This window comes from Callospermophilus lateralis, chromosome 1 (genome assembly GCF_048772815.1).
Source record: "Callospermophilus lateralis isolate mCalLat2 chromosome 1, mCalLat2.hap1, whole genome shotgun sequence".
NCBI classification, from domain to species: Eukaryota; Metazoa; Chordata; class Mammalia; order Rodentia; family Sciuridae; genus Callospermophilus; species Callospermophilus lateralis.
This window is the reverse complement of record NC_135305.1, coordinates 117,925,319-117,938,450: the sequence shown is the minus strand read 5'-3', so window position 1 is coordinate 117,938,450 and position 13,132 is coordinate 117,925,319. Positions and strand designations below refer to the sequence as shown.

The 13,132-nt window shown below is 43.8% G+C and overlaps 1 pseudogene; it reads left to right on the top strand.

Annotated features, from left to right (window-relative positions):
* Positions 1 to 313: 313 nt before the first annotated feature.
* LOC143398036 (microcephalin-like) overlaps positions 314 to 13,132 on the top strand; it is a 31,721-nt pseudogene continuing 18,902 nt past the window's right edge.

Sequence of the window (13,132 nt, the reverse complement as noted above, 5' to 3'; positions counted from 1 at the left end):
TTGATTAAAATTAATTAAAATACCAAATTTCCATGCCTCACCTCTCTCTTGAAGTCTACCTTTGTTAATGATTGGTTGAGTATCTTCACTCAGACATCTCTATTTCAAATATAAGATGTCAGATGTCATCAGTGTTTTCTTCCTGCTCTCAGCCCTTCCTCCCCTGCAGGTTCCACTCTAGGGTAAGAGCACCGCCATAGCCTTTCCACCTGTCCCCAGCTGCACTGTGCTCCAAGCTCCTGCTGATCTAGTGCCGCTGCTTCCCTCCACTCACCCTCAAGATCACCTTCTGGACCTCAGCAGCCACGAGGAGATGTTCTCCTACATTCTCGAGACCTGGGAGACGGAGGTCTGGCTGCACCTGCAGGTGGAGGGCAAGGCGGCCTGCAGCACAGGGGGACACTGCCAACTCGCCCCCTGGGAGAAACGCCTCCTCTGGAGTTCAAAAGCCACGGTGTCAAAGCACCGCAAGTTCTTTTGTACCTGTCATGAACCATCACCTGCAGGAAACCAGCATCACAGGAGAGCCTACAGGAGGTCCATTGAGATGACATGGGATCAGTCCAGGGCAGACTCGAAGAGCCGAGCCCGAAGAGAGTGCCTTTTAAGACCGTTGCAGAACAAAGCCAACACATCCCTGCTGGTTTCAACAGCTACCGGGTCATTCCTGGTGAAAACCCATTCTTGGTTGCTGCCCTGGACGCAGCGAGGACGGCATGACCCCACATGTGAGCCTCTTTAAGGATGGCTCACAAGTGGGAAGACGTTAACAATCTCAGCAGGTCCCTTGGCTCTCTCACCTGCCGGCACGACTGCTGCTGGTGATCCCTGCCACTCCAGACACTGTCATCTGCAGCTGGATTGTTTCCACCATGGTTTGTTTGGAGAGGAGGCATTGTTTCATCAAAAAATATATACAGCACATAAGTTATCTGAAAATAACGTACATATAAACAAACAAACAAAACCACCACCACCACCAAAAACAACAACGGGAGCGTCGCCACGGCGTCCGTGGGTCAGGCCTCGGGGTGTCAGGCCCACCCCTGCCTCCTTCTCCCTGACGCTGTCTGTTCTGCTCATTGTGACGGCTATGAGTCCTCCTCCAAGCCATCCCTTGCAGCTCCTCACCTTAGCGCCTCAGCCACTTAGAAAGCCCTGACGTGGATTTCATTTTTTGCATAAATGATGATGACATATTAGGGTACAGATTTCTTGTAATATGTTTAGTTTGGTGTTATGGTAATATCGGCCTTTGTTACTATTGTCTTTTTGTGTTTTATGTTGGAGCATTTTATATGATTCTATTTTTTTTCTTGTAGTTCTTTTCTTACTACTTTTAGTGATTGTCCATCTAAGACTCATCCAACTTCATATTCACATAACTCTATATTAATTTTCTGAGTGCAAAGACCTTATAGGACAAAATATTCTGATTCTTTCTTGTCCTTTGAATCACTGCCATCATTCATTTCACTTACACATAGTTGAATATATATGTTCACATACATAAGCATTCATAATCAAATACATTGTTTTAAAACTATATGTTGATGTTAGATTAACTAAGAAAAATAAATGTTTTTATTTTACTTTCACTTATTCATTCTCTAAGTCTCCTTTTTTCTTTATTTAGACCTGAATTTTTGGCCTGTATCACATTCCTTCTTTCTGGAAGAACTTCTTTGAACATTTCTTGCAAGATAGGTATACCAGCAACAAATACCCTCAATGTTTATTTATCTGAGAAAATAGTTCTTTTTAAGTTTTGAAAAAAATAATTCTATAGGCTAAAGAATTATGGGTTGATTTTTTTTCTCTGAACACTTTAAATATTTCACTCCACTTTCATCTTGCTTGCGTAGTTTCTGAAGAGAAGCTGCATTCATTTTTATATTTCCTCTCAATGGGTAAATTTTTTCCTCCCCTTTGGCTACTTTCAAGAATATTTCTTTTTTGGGGGGGTGGGTAGCGGGAAATTAATCCAGGGGCACTTGGCCACTGAGCCACATCCCCAGCCCTATTTTGTATTTTATTTAGAGACGGAGCCTCACTGAGTTGCTTAGCACCTAGATTTTGCTGAGTCTGGATTTGAACTCGTGATTCTCCTGCCTTTGCCTCCTGAGCTGCTGGAATTACAGGTGTGCGCAATGGTGCCTGACTAAGAATATTTGATTTCCTTCTGTTTATATGCCACAGTGTGGTTTTCTTTTATAAAGTTATCCTCGTTACTGTTCTCTTGATATATTGGACAATGAATAGTTTTATTAATTTTTTTGTTTGCTTAGAGTTAAGATATACCACAAGTAAGCATACATGCAGCCTGCACTGTGGTTCACCTGGACAGAGTTGAAGCAGATCAATCAGGATTACACTTTTTTCACATTATTACTTAACTTTCCCCTATGCTAATTCCATAGGTAGTAAGAAAGCCAGAACGAAGGATGGGCTGCAGTGTTAGAATGCACAGGGCAAAGCCAGAACAATTGCTCTTAAGGAATGTGAGAAGCAGAACATTAAAGTCACCAAGAAAACCTCATGGGCTGATATTGCGAATAGCTCCCAGAATCCATAAATGAACTTTGGCATGTCCTTTATGTCCCATGGGCTGGAAAGTCAGAATGCAAATTTTTCCAACTACATGGCTAGTGGATGCAGAGATGCAACTGAGGTTCTGCCAATGAGGTGCACCCATGTGAAGCAGAGAGTGTTTCCTGTGAGAGTGGTTCTTAGGGACAACACGTCTGTCACAGCTTTTGAGTAGTGGCAGCCATCAGGTTGTACCAGTGTCCCACTATTTCCTTGTCTCTAAATGGCAACCATGGTAGCATTACTTTGACACAACAACAGCTCTCTTATCCTCCCATCTGTAGCCCTTCCAAAATTCTACAAACATCTAGCCATCTGTAGAAAGAGTCTAAGGAACTTCTTTGTTAAATAATTCAGATGGATTTTATTTCCTGTATTCAATGTTTGACACATCTCATTCCAGATGGAGAAAAGGATTTTCTAGAGTTGATCTAGGTCAGAAAGGGTCCTTGGCAGGAATTAGACTAGAATTAAGCTCCTTCATTTTCTTTCAAATATCTTACATCTGCATATATTTAAAAATTGTGTAATATTGTAGAAAATGTATGCTTAGACTTACTTAGTAGATTTCCACTTGGATTCCAGATTTTCTTTGACTACGTGTTTGACCTTGAACAAGTCACTTGATTTCTTAGCATCACATAAAGTTGTTATACATTTTGAAATAATATTAAATTTCTTGACATCAAAGAAACTAAGAAATGATACGTGTTATGTTTCTCTTTTGCTTATCACATGAGTAATGTAAAAGATAATTATAACTTTCATGTTTAGAGATTCTAACTACAATATTCTCCTCTATGATGGTTGGTGTTCTTTCTTTTTTATTAGCAATTTCCTGCTTATCACTGAACTATCTGGAAGATTTTCGTATGTTTAAATGATGGTGTTCAATTGATGGTGTTCAGTTTTCTATTTCTTCCTCTCACTATTGAATTCTCTCTCTCTCTCTCTCTCTCTCTCTCTCTCTCTCTCTCTCTCTCCCCTACTTATAGCTGCTCAACTTCCACAGGGTACCATGCCAGCAGGCAGAAATGTCTTTCTTTATTAAAAATCATCTCCTTGGGGGCATTGGGAGGAGAGAGAGAGAGAGAGAGAGAGAGAGAGAGAGAGAGAGATCACTACTTCCAATTAACAGGGAACCTCCAATACTCAATCTCACTTCGTTTGATGTGTAGGTCTCTGAGAAACTGAAGTCACAATAGAAGTTTATGGAAAATCAACAAATAAGAAAAATACAGGTGAATTTTCTGCTTGCACATGGGTGAGCCTGTAGAGAGACAGCATAATCTGCGTAGAGGACAGGCATCCCTGAGTCTCCCTCAGGAGACTTCTTAAAGAGCAACAACTCTTCTCTCAGTAATCCCAGTGGATACAGTTTTATTTGCCCATTTTCTGTATTGGCTGGATGTGTTTCACACGCACATTGCATGCAAAACAAATATATTAGACACCAGAATAAAGTTTGATGTGGTGGATGGTCACACATCAGGCCTTTCTGGAATTAGTTCTGACTGAGTGAGGACCAAATTCATCTTCCCATCTCACACTGACTCTGGAGCCTGTATTGCTGCCTGTGGAAAGGCAGGCTGGGTTGTTCCAGCTCTTTCTCCTTTCTTCTCTGTCCCAGAGCATAGAGATGGATTTTCTTATATTTTCTTATATATGAAACCACTGTACTTAACACCCAGATCTCAGTGGGCCACAGACTTTACAGCTTCCTTCAGTCGATCTTCTGGCTTTGGACTTATGAACAATATGAATCCTAAAAGGTAGACAACTGGGCAAGAGACTGCTTTCCTGTTTCAGGGATCTTGTCCCATCTCTAGCCGTTAGTATGGCAATGTCTATTAGTGTTCAAAGAAGCACAGTATCAGTGACCATTAACTGACTGGATGGAATTTGACACACTGCCCAAACTGCACAGGACTCACACCCTCTGTCTTCTTCCTAAGGTGGTGGACTTGTGTGTATCTACATCTGAATGAGGTGAGAAATGTATTATTCAGGCAAGAAGAAAGATGTGTTTAGGAAGAGTTTTAATTTGGTCTGAGTCTTTTAGTATTTTCAAAGGTCTTTTCTCCACATCCTGCCGCCACCCAAGTATAAAAGAAACACATATTCATTCCAGAAAACATGAAAAAAGCAGCTTCTCTGTTAGGGGGTTTGACTGTTAAGAAAGATAAGCCGCATCCAACTGGTTTAAGCAAAATTTAATTTATTTAATGCATAGCCTATATGTCCCAGAATTGGTTTTGCAAACTAGGTTTAGAAAGTGAAAATGAATCCTAGAAGCCATAGGAGGTGGTGGAGCTGGAGCCTTAGCTACAGTGGGAGGAGTTTCTGCTCAGCTTCTGTCTTCTGTGGCCCATAGCTTGGAACTCTTTTTTTTTTTTTCTTTTCTTTTCTTTTCTTTTTTTTTTTTTTTTCTTCGTTAACTTATCAGGATGTGGAATCTTGTGAGAGGGTATCTGACTGGCTGGACTGAGGATATATGATTATTTCCTGCTTATTTATATTACTTAATTCCTGTAGAGAATGGAAGAAAACTGAAATTACCTGGTCACCCATGCATAAGGTAAGGACTTAAAATCAAATTTGGGTGTGGCAACCACACTCCTTGAGGATACCCATGAGTCATGATTTTTACCTCCAGGTATTTAGGCTATTAGCATAGGTCACTCTAACACTGAGCCAGAGCTCATTTGCACAACCAATGGATGATCGCACAGTAAAGGGTATGTGCCCTCTGAAGGCACTGTTCTTCTTTGATCTCTTTTGTTACCCACTCTTGAAGAAGTAGCTGTACTCTTACAAGATGTTCCAGCCAGATGTGGAGAAGCCCATGACAGAATAAACTGGGGTCTCCTCCAGCAGGGACCTACCAGCCGTGTGAGAGTCATCACTGTGGAAATACATGCCCCAGCTCCAGCCAAGCTTCCACATGAGAATTCAGCCTCAGTGGCACCAAAGATGCAGCCTCATGAAAGGCTCTGAGTCAGAACCTCTGCTGAGCCACTCCCAGAAAATCTACCCACAAACATTGTGAGACAAAATAAATATGTACTATTGCTTTAAGGAGCTGAGTTGGGAATGAGCTATTACCCAGCAAAATGTAACAAATATATTGTCCCACCCAGACCCCTGGAGAGCCTTTGAACTGTCTGTTGGGGGAGCTATTGTTCATGTCCCCACCTGTCATCTTCCCCAGAGAACTGTTCATAGTGCTGTATACTGTCTCCCCTGGAGGTATTTGGGAGACATGTCCTTCTTTATCTCCCACTCCCTGGCATGACATGCAGCCACATCTTAGGTATTTAGTCCAAAGATCTCTCTCCTTTATCTCAAAGAGGAAATGGCCCTGTGGTGCAGATCATACTCCAGAGCTCCCCAAAGAACAGGTGAGGTGACACTGCTCTTGAAAACACACCTTTTCTGTTTCTCTCTTTCTGCTTTAGTCAGCTTTGGTGTCACTGTGTTAAAAATACTCAACAAGTACAATTGTAGAGGAGGAAAAGTTTATTTAGGCTGGTGGTATCTGAGGACTCAGTCCATAGATGCCTGACTCCATTGATCTGGGCTCAAGGTGAGGCAGTACATCATGGCCGAATGGCCCACCAGAGGAAAGGTGCTCAGCTCATGGGGAGGTAAACAGAGAGTGGAGGAGAGATGGTGAGAGAGAGGAGAAGAGAGAGATGGAGAGAGGAAGGGGCCCACTGGAAGAAAACCCTTCCAGAACATGCCCCAAGGACCCACCTCCTTCAGCTATGCCCACCTGCATATAGCTACTACCCAGTCACTTCATTCAAATTGGATGTACTAATTAGGTTATAGCTCTCATAATCCAAATATTTTATCTCTGAACATTTCTGCATGAACAAGAGATTTTGGGGGACACTTCATACAGAAAACATAACATCTCCTATCTTGCTTTCTTCACTCACTGCTTGAGAACATATCCTCAGTACATAACTTCCCATCTCTGGTTCTGTTTATAGGAAACCTAAGATAGAATGTAGCTAGGAAGAAACAACAAATTCTGTAAGAAAATACCATGGATAGGGTTGATTAAACAATAAAATTTATTTCTCATGGTTCCGGAAGCTGGGAAATCCCAAATCAAATTGTCAGCATGGTTAGGTTCTGATGAGAGTTCTCTCCTGGCATGTAGATGACCTCCATGACCACTATGTTCTCATCTCAGAGAAAGAGGGCAAGAAAGCTATCTGGGGTCTTATAACTGTCATGACCTAATTACATTCCAAAGCCATTGCCTCCTAATATCATTGCATCAGGTGTTATGATTCCAACATATAAATTTTGGGAGGACACACACTTTACTTTCATAGTAAATGACAGGCAATCAAGCACAATGTTTAACCAATGCAGCCCACCCTTTTGCCAGCATATATATATATATATATATATATATATATATATATATATATATATATAAGTATACATATTTATACTTTTCAATGTGTTCTTCCCAAATAACCACATTTTTCTGTTCCAACAGAGACAGCCACCTTCTTCCTGAAGGGAAATAATCCATATCTAGTCAATGAATGTAATTAGCCACAAATGCATATACTTCCTGGGTCTTGTTTAGTCTTCTATTCTTTTGTGATCCTGTTTCAATTCCTTGTTGCTTATGAAATGATAAATGTAACCACCCTCATCTACCATTGTCAGCAAAAGAGAAGAGAGAGAGAGAATCAGCATTATTTAAAATATTTAATATTGTGACTAGGAAAATTGGAGCAATAATAACCTGATCTTGCTGGGAGCATCAATCGAGCACATGTATATTGATGCATTCATTTAACAAGTAGTTTTCGATCATCTACCAAGAGCCAGCACTGGGGCCAGGAGCTCTGGAGACACAACAGTGAATGAAGCAAAAATAGTTCCTGCCCACTTGGACCTTCTATTAAGTGAAGTTGAACATAAGTAACAAATCACAATCCTGAGGAAGGTTTTCGACAGATACACTGTCAGCTCTTCTCCTGTCCTGCTCACCTTGCTGATGCTTAGCTGTCTCCTACTTTCAGTCTTCCAGAATTCAGAGACTGTAAGGTGCCTTTTGTGACTGTCAAAGTCATTCTGAAGAGAGAGCCACATCCCAGTGCTAAGCAGCAAATGGAGGGAAGAGTTCAGTTTTCTCCACAGAGCATCAAGTTGGCACCATATTGGCTGAGTCTTGTTGTCATTTTGCCATGACTATAGGTTTATGGAAAAATGTTAAGCCCTACCAGGAGGCAGAGAGAAAGGCTTTTATCCTATACCTGACTGTAAATCCCATTGCTCCATGGGAAACCCCCACCCACTTAAATGTGCACAAACTTTCATTTCAATCACTTTGCAAGGTGTTGGCTTGGATTCCTGAGAAGCCTAGCAGGCAGCAGGTCCATGTCTGGCTGGGAAGAGCATGAGGAGAACACAAAAGAAGGAGGAGAATAAAGTAATGTATTTTGCCAATGAACTTGCAGACCCTGAACTTCATACAAAGGGGAAAGTTTAAAACAATGTATTTTGGTGGAATCTCTGTAGCCCGCACCTCACCTCCCCAGCATGCTTTCTCCCTAATGCCCATTCTCATTGCCATCTCTGCCCTTTACTACCTGGACCCTCTTGGCTGTCTTTGTCCTCCTCTTGGATCCACCAATCATCTGGACCACCAGTCTTAAGGCCTAGGCATGACATATGTATACCATGTGTAAACACCACTCACCATTAACAGCACCATCTAATGAGAATCAGGGTCACAAGGGTAAGCTTCAAAGTGGCTTAGGGATGGAAGTGCCTGGAATAAAAGCTGACTTGATGTCCCAATTAACACATTTCATAATTCTATTTCCTGCCCTTGCAGGTTTGCAGTCACCTCCCTCTAATTTCTGTGAGAGAGAGAGATGGGGTTGATAGAGAGGAAGGAACTTAGTAATGTGATAGTTTTGTGGATGACTTGATACACAGGCTTGAATTGTGCACATTAGGCAAATTAGGGAATGAAGGAGGAAGACAAAAAAGACAGAACGACAGTAGGAGAAAATGTCATCCCGAGTAAAAGTATTAATATAGACTGAGGCTTGGCTTGTGAGAGTGGCTGGAAAAATTGAGAGCAGAAAAACAACAGCCACATTGTCTTTTATTTCAGGGTGGAAGAGAGAAACTATTGCCAGACACTTTCTACTCTGCTGGGGACAAACCAGCTATGGGGCTGCTCAATAAGATAACGGGGTGGCCTCCACCTTGGCCCAACCTGTTTGTTGACTCTAGTGAAGGTCTTTGATGGAAATAAAGCTAAATACACAGAGAACCCGGGAAAGGTCAGCTTGGAAGACGTGGTGGTCTCTGAGAGTGTTCAAAGAACTTTGAAACGTATCTCTATGGACTGGGCAGCCTGAAAGCCCACCCTAGGATGGCTTCTTCCAGGGCTGCCTAGCCCCATCTTATTCACACAGGCAAGTGCTTGCAGAGGGCAAAGCAGGCCCTGCTGAACCCATTGGCACACACAGATTTTCAGAGGCCAGGGCCATGGGGAACAGAAGACCCCCCTCCGCCTGAGCCATCTCTGGCTTCATTTCCCTGCCTCCAGTTTCTCCCCAGCTTGTTTCTGTCCTCTGTTCAGCTTACACACACCTCTTTACTGATCTTTTCAAGCCATGAAATCCATCTGATCCCTTCTCACTTAAATATCTGTCATGGGTCCCCAGTCCTAAGTCTTGTCACCTGAGCATGGCATTCCAGATCTGTCATGACCACAAGAGCTTTCTCTGGAGCCCTGCCATCTTCCCCTCACATCTGAGACTTCCACCCAAGCCCAGGTTTCCCCAGCCTGCCAGTTCCTTTGCTTCTACATGGATGCACACGTGCTGTGGTACTGGGCCTTCCTTTGGCTTAGGTCTCCCCCACTCCTTTGTTTTTTTTCCAGTGGGCTCTCTGTCTACCCAGGTCAAGTCAGAGTTCACGAGGCCCCTTGCTTAAGCTTTTCCAGGCAATTAGGTTGCCTTTGCATGTTCCTGAGGACCTCTCTTTGAATCTCTGCATTCTCACAGTTCTCACTGCTTTGTAAACATTTGCCTGTGTGTCTGGTTTTCCTAGGGCTGCAGCTCCCAGAAGACAGAGAGAGGAGAGGACAAGTGGCTTCAGTTTCTGTATATCTGCAGTGTCTCACATAACATAGACCTTCAATCAATGAGCAGAGAAGAAAGAGAGGGAGAGAGTAAGAGACAGAGGAAAGAGTGTGCAGGAAGAAAGGGAAACATCTATAGCATTGTTATCTGTGTCACAATGCTATTGTCATTTAACATGGCCAGCCAGTTAAAGACAAGATGGGCCAAGTTCACTTTAGAACTCCCTCAATGTACAGATGTTAGCCAGGCTACATGATGCATTTAGTGACTGAGAGCTAACCTAGGCTTTGGAGATCCAGATCTCCAAAAGTTGAATCCCACTGAAGTCACTGCCACTGGTGAGGTCATGTGAGCTTCAGCTCTATTGTCAGCAAAATGGGAGGAAGGTATTGAGGATTCAACAAGGCAAAGTGCTTGAAGGACTTTGCCCAGAGCCTGGTAATAGCATGTGATCATTAAAAACTAACAGACTGGTCTCAGCCTGGGAAAGCTGCCATTATTACAGATCACCCATGGATGGCCTCTTACAAGCCTCTCCTGCCCAGAGTCTTCCCATGATCTAAACTTCTCATTCTCTTTGCTGCCTGAATAGACATGTCAGGGAATGGTCAATAGCCACTGGCATCTTGGTGATCAGGAAATATTGTCACTGTCACACTAATATCCACCAAAGCACCTTGGCTATATCATTGGCTTAGAAGCAGAAGACTTAGCAAGCATCCATAGATCTGAAAGCAGGAGGCTCAGTTCCTCCACTGTGATCTGTCAGCCTGGAGAACCCAGAATGGGTACTGAACCCATGCAGAGGGGCTTCCCATTAAGATAATACTGTGTTTTCCCCTCATGTTTGTAGGGTGTGGTGTCCCTTCCTGGATCAGCAGTGCCTCCTCCCAAGCCAGATGGTGCCTGTCTGTGTAAATGTTGGCAAAGCAGCCCAAGAAACTTGGTGGCATTTCCAGGTTCATTTGTTAAGACCTTCTTGGGAGTTGGGGAAGAAGGTGTACCGGTTTTCTCTTCATCACCAAAATACAACAGGAAGTCCAGAGATATTAGACCAGTCTCACTCTTGCAGGCTGTGCAGATCCAATTCAGGACAAAGGACATATTCCCCTGCACTCATGGTGTCAGAGAGATATTTTCAGCTCCAGCCCGCTCCAGGCACTGGCTTCCACTGAAGTGTCCCCTCTGCTCAAGGCTACATCTTCTTTCAAAACAGCAGGCCTCCAAAGACTGGTAAAGCCTGGTAATAATAACACAGACCATGGCCACAATCCGAGTGATGGCCCATCTTCAGACTCCTCACAGGGTTGGCTAATGGCTTTGTTCAGGTTCATCAGAGCCCAGTCTCTCTCACTATGATACTTGCTTTTTTGGGGGGTCCTGCTGTTAGGTACAGAAGCCAGGGCCTCATGCACATGGAAAGCACTCGGCCATTGAGTGACATCCTCAGCCTCCAGCCCCGATCCTTTTCCTCCCTCCCATCCCACTAAATGTCCTGAACATTGTCCATCCCAGAAGTTGCTTCCAGGGGAATCTGCAACCTCCAGCCCATACCAGGAGGAAGGGACCAAGGTGAGGCTAGAACACAAGAGCCAACACTCTTGATGAAGACATCTGTGGTCTATTTCTATGGTGTTGGGCCCTGAATCAGGATCTGGGAATGAAGTCCTTCACAGATGACCCTGTACTCCATGTCTTCAATATTTGAAAGGTTCCAGGTACCAGACTTATAATTACTGACAGGAGTGCTAACCTTACTTCAGGAAGAGAGGACAGGATGTTTGAGAAGTAGCTATTGAGCACCAAGTCAATCTAGGGGAACAGAGAAGCCTTGTCAGAGGCAGGGGTGGTTGAATCAGGACCAGGGAGAGTGAGGACAAAGTTAGTCAGGCCAAGCGAGGCAGGGGGAGAGAAAGGCTTGTTCCAAGAGCTAGAGGCATGATAGGTTGGAGCATTTGGATAGTCAGGAAAGTTCTGGATCCTCTCTGTGGGATGTGGCTTTCAAAGAAACTCACAGTTGATGACTTCCTCTTTCACACACTCACTGCTCCACCCAAGGAGTGGTGGGCTACATCTTCTGGCACTTTGTATCAAGTGGCTTCCTGGGCAACAGAATGCAGCAGAATTGACAAATTGCCAGTTTGGGGCCTCATTCTGAACAGGGTTGGCCCTTCCCACCATCTTTCTGGAAGCCAAGGTCATGCTGTGAAGAAACTCACACCATGACTGAACGATGAGACATCCATGAAGAAGGGGCAACCACATGGAAACACACCATGGGGTCAGGCAAGTGAGGGAGCCTCCTGGACTTTCTAGCCCAGTGGGACCTGGAAGGTCCCACCAGCTGAGGGCAGTGAGTGAACTCCACCAATGCCACATGGGACAAAACTGTCTAGCTATGCCTTACCTGAATCCCACCAATGTCACATGGGGCAGAACTGTCTAGCTGTGCCTTACCTGAATTCTGGACCCACTGAATTATGAGAAGCAATAATGTAAGAAATGATAAAGTTTGTTGTTTTCAGCCTTGAAAATTTAAGTTGTCTTGTTACACAGCAAGAGCTGACTGTAACATTCTCCTCTAGTGGGAAAACATTCCAGATACACATGCATACCCAATAGCTCAAATTTATTGAGTGCCAATACTGTGCCTGGCTTTGTCCCCAGTGTTGTTGATCATTTTCTGCAAGACATGTCAGGTCTTGATTTACATGTGCTTATACACCTAACCATATCATTAAAATTTAATCCAAATATTTTTTTTTTAAAGAAAGAGTGAGAGAGAGAGGGAGAGAGAGAGAGAATTTTTTAACATTTATTTTTTTTTTAGTACTTGGCGGACACAACATCTGTGTTTGTACGTGGTGCTGAGGATCGAACCCGGGCCGCACGCATGCCAGGCAAGCGCGCTACCGCTTGAGCCAATCCCCAGCCCTCCAAATATTTTAAATCCAGTTTTATCAGGATTTCCCCCTGCAATTAAAGTCTATCTTATTTGTGTATTTAAGCACTGATGGCCCTGGCTACAAAGTCACACAGCCTGTCTACTAATCCCTGCCAAGAAGCAAGAGAGGTGGGGTGTTGGCCTGGGTGGGTCAGAGTTTCAGCGGCCCTGCTGCTGCCTGGAGCCAGTGCCTAGGGAGTCAAGGCTCCCTGACCTGTCAGACCTGTCATCTGCAGCAGCCAGGCCTTGGCACAGCAGGGAGGCCTGCTGCAGAAGCTCATGCCATGCATAACTGCAGCTGGGCCCACAACCTCAATTTCCCACTACTCAACCTCCATTGAGAAAATGGAAGTGGGGCAGACATGAATGAATGGTGGGAATGTAGAATTGACCAATAGCATTAGATCATTTCCAAACCTGATTGGCCAAAGTCTGGACCAATAGCATTGGTACATTTCTCAAA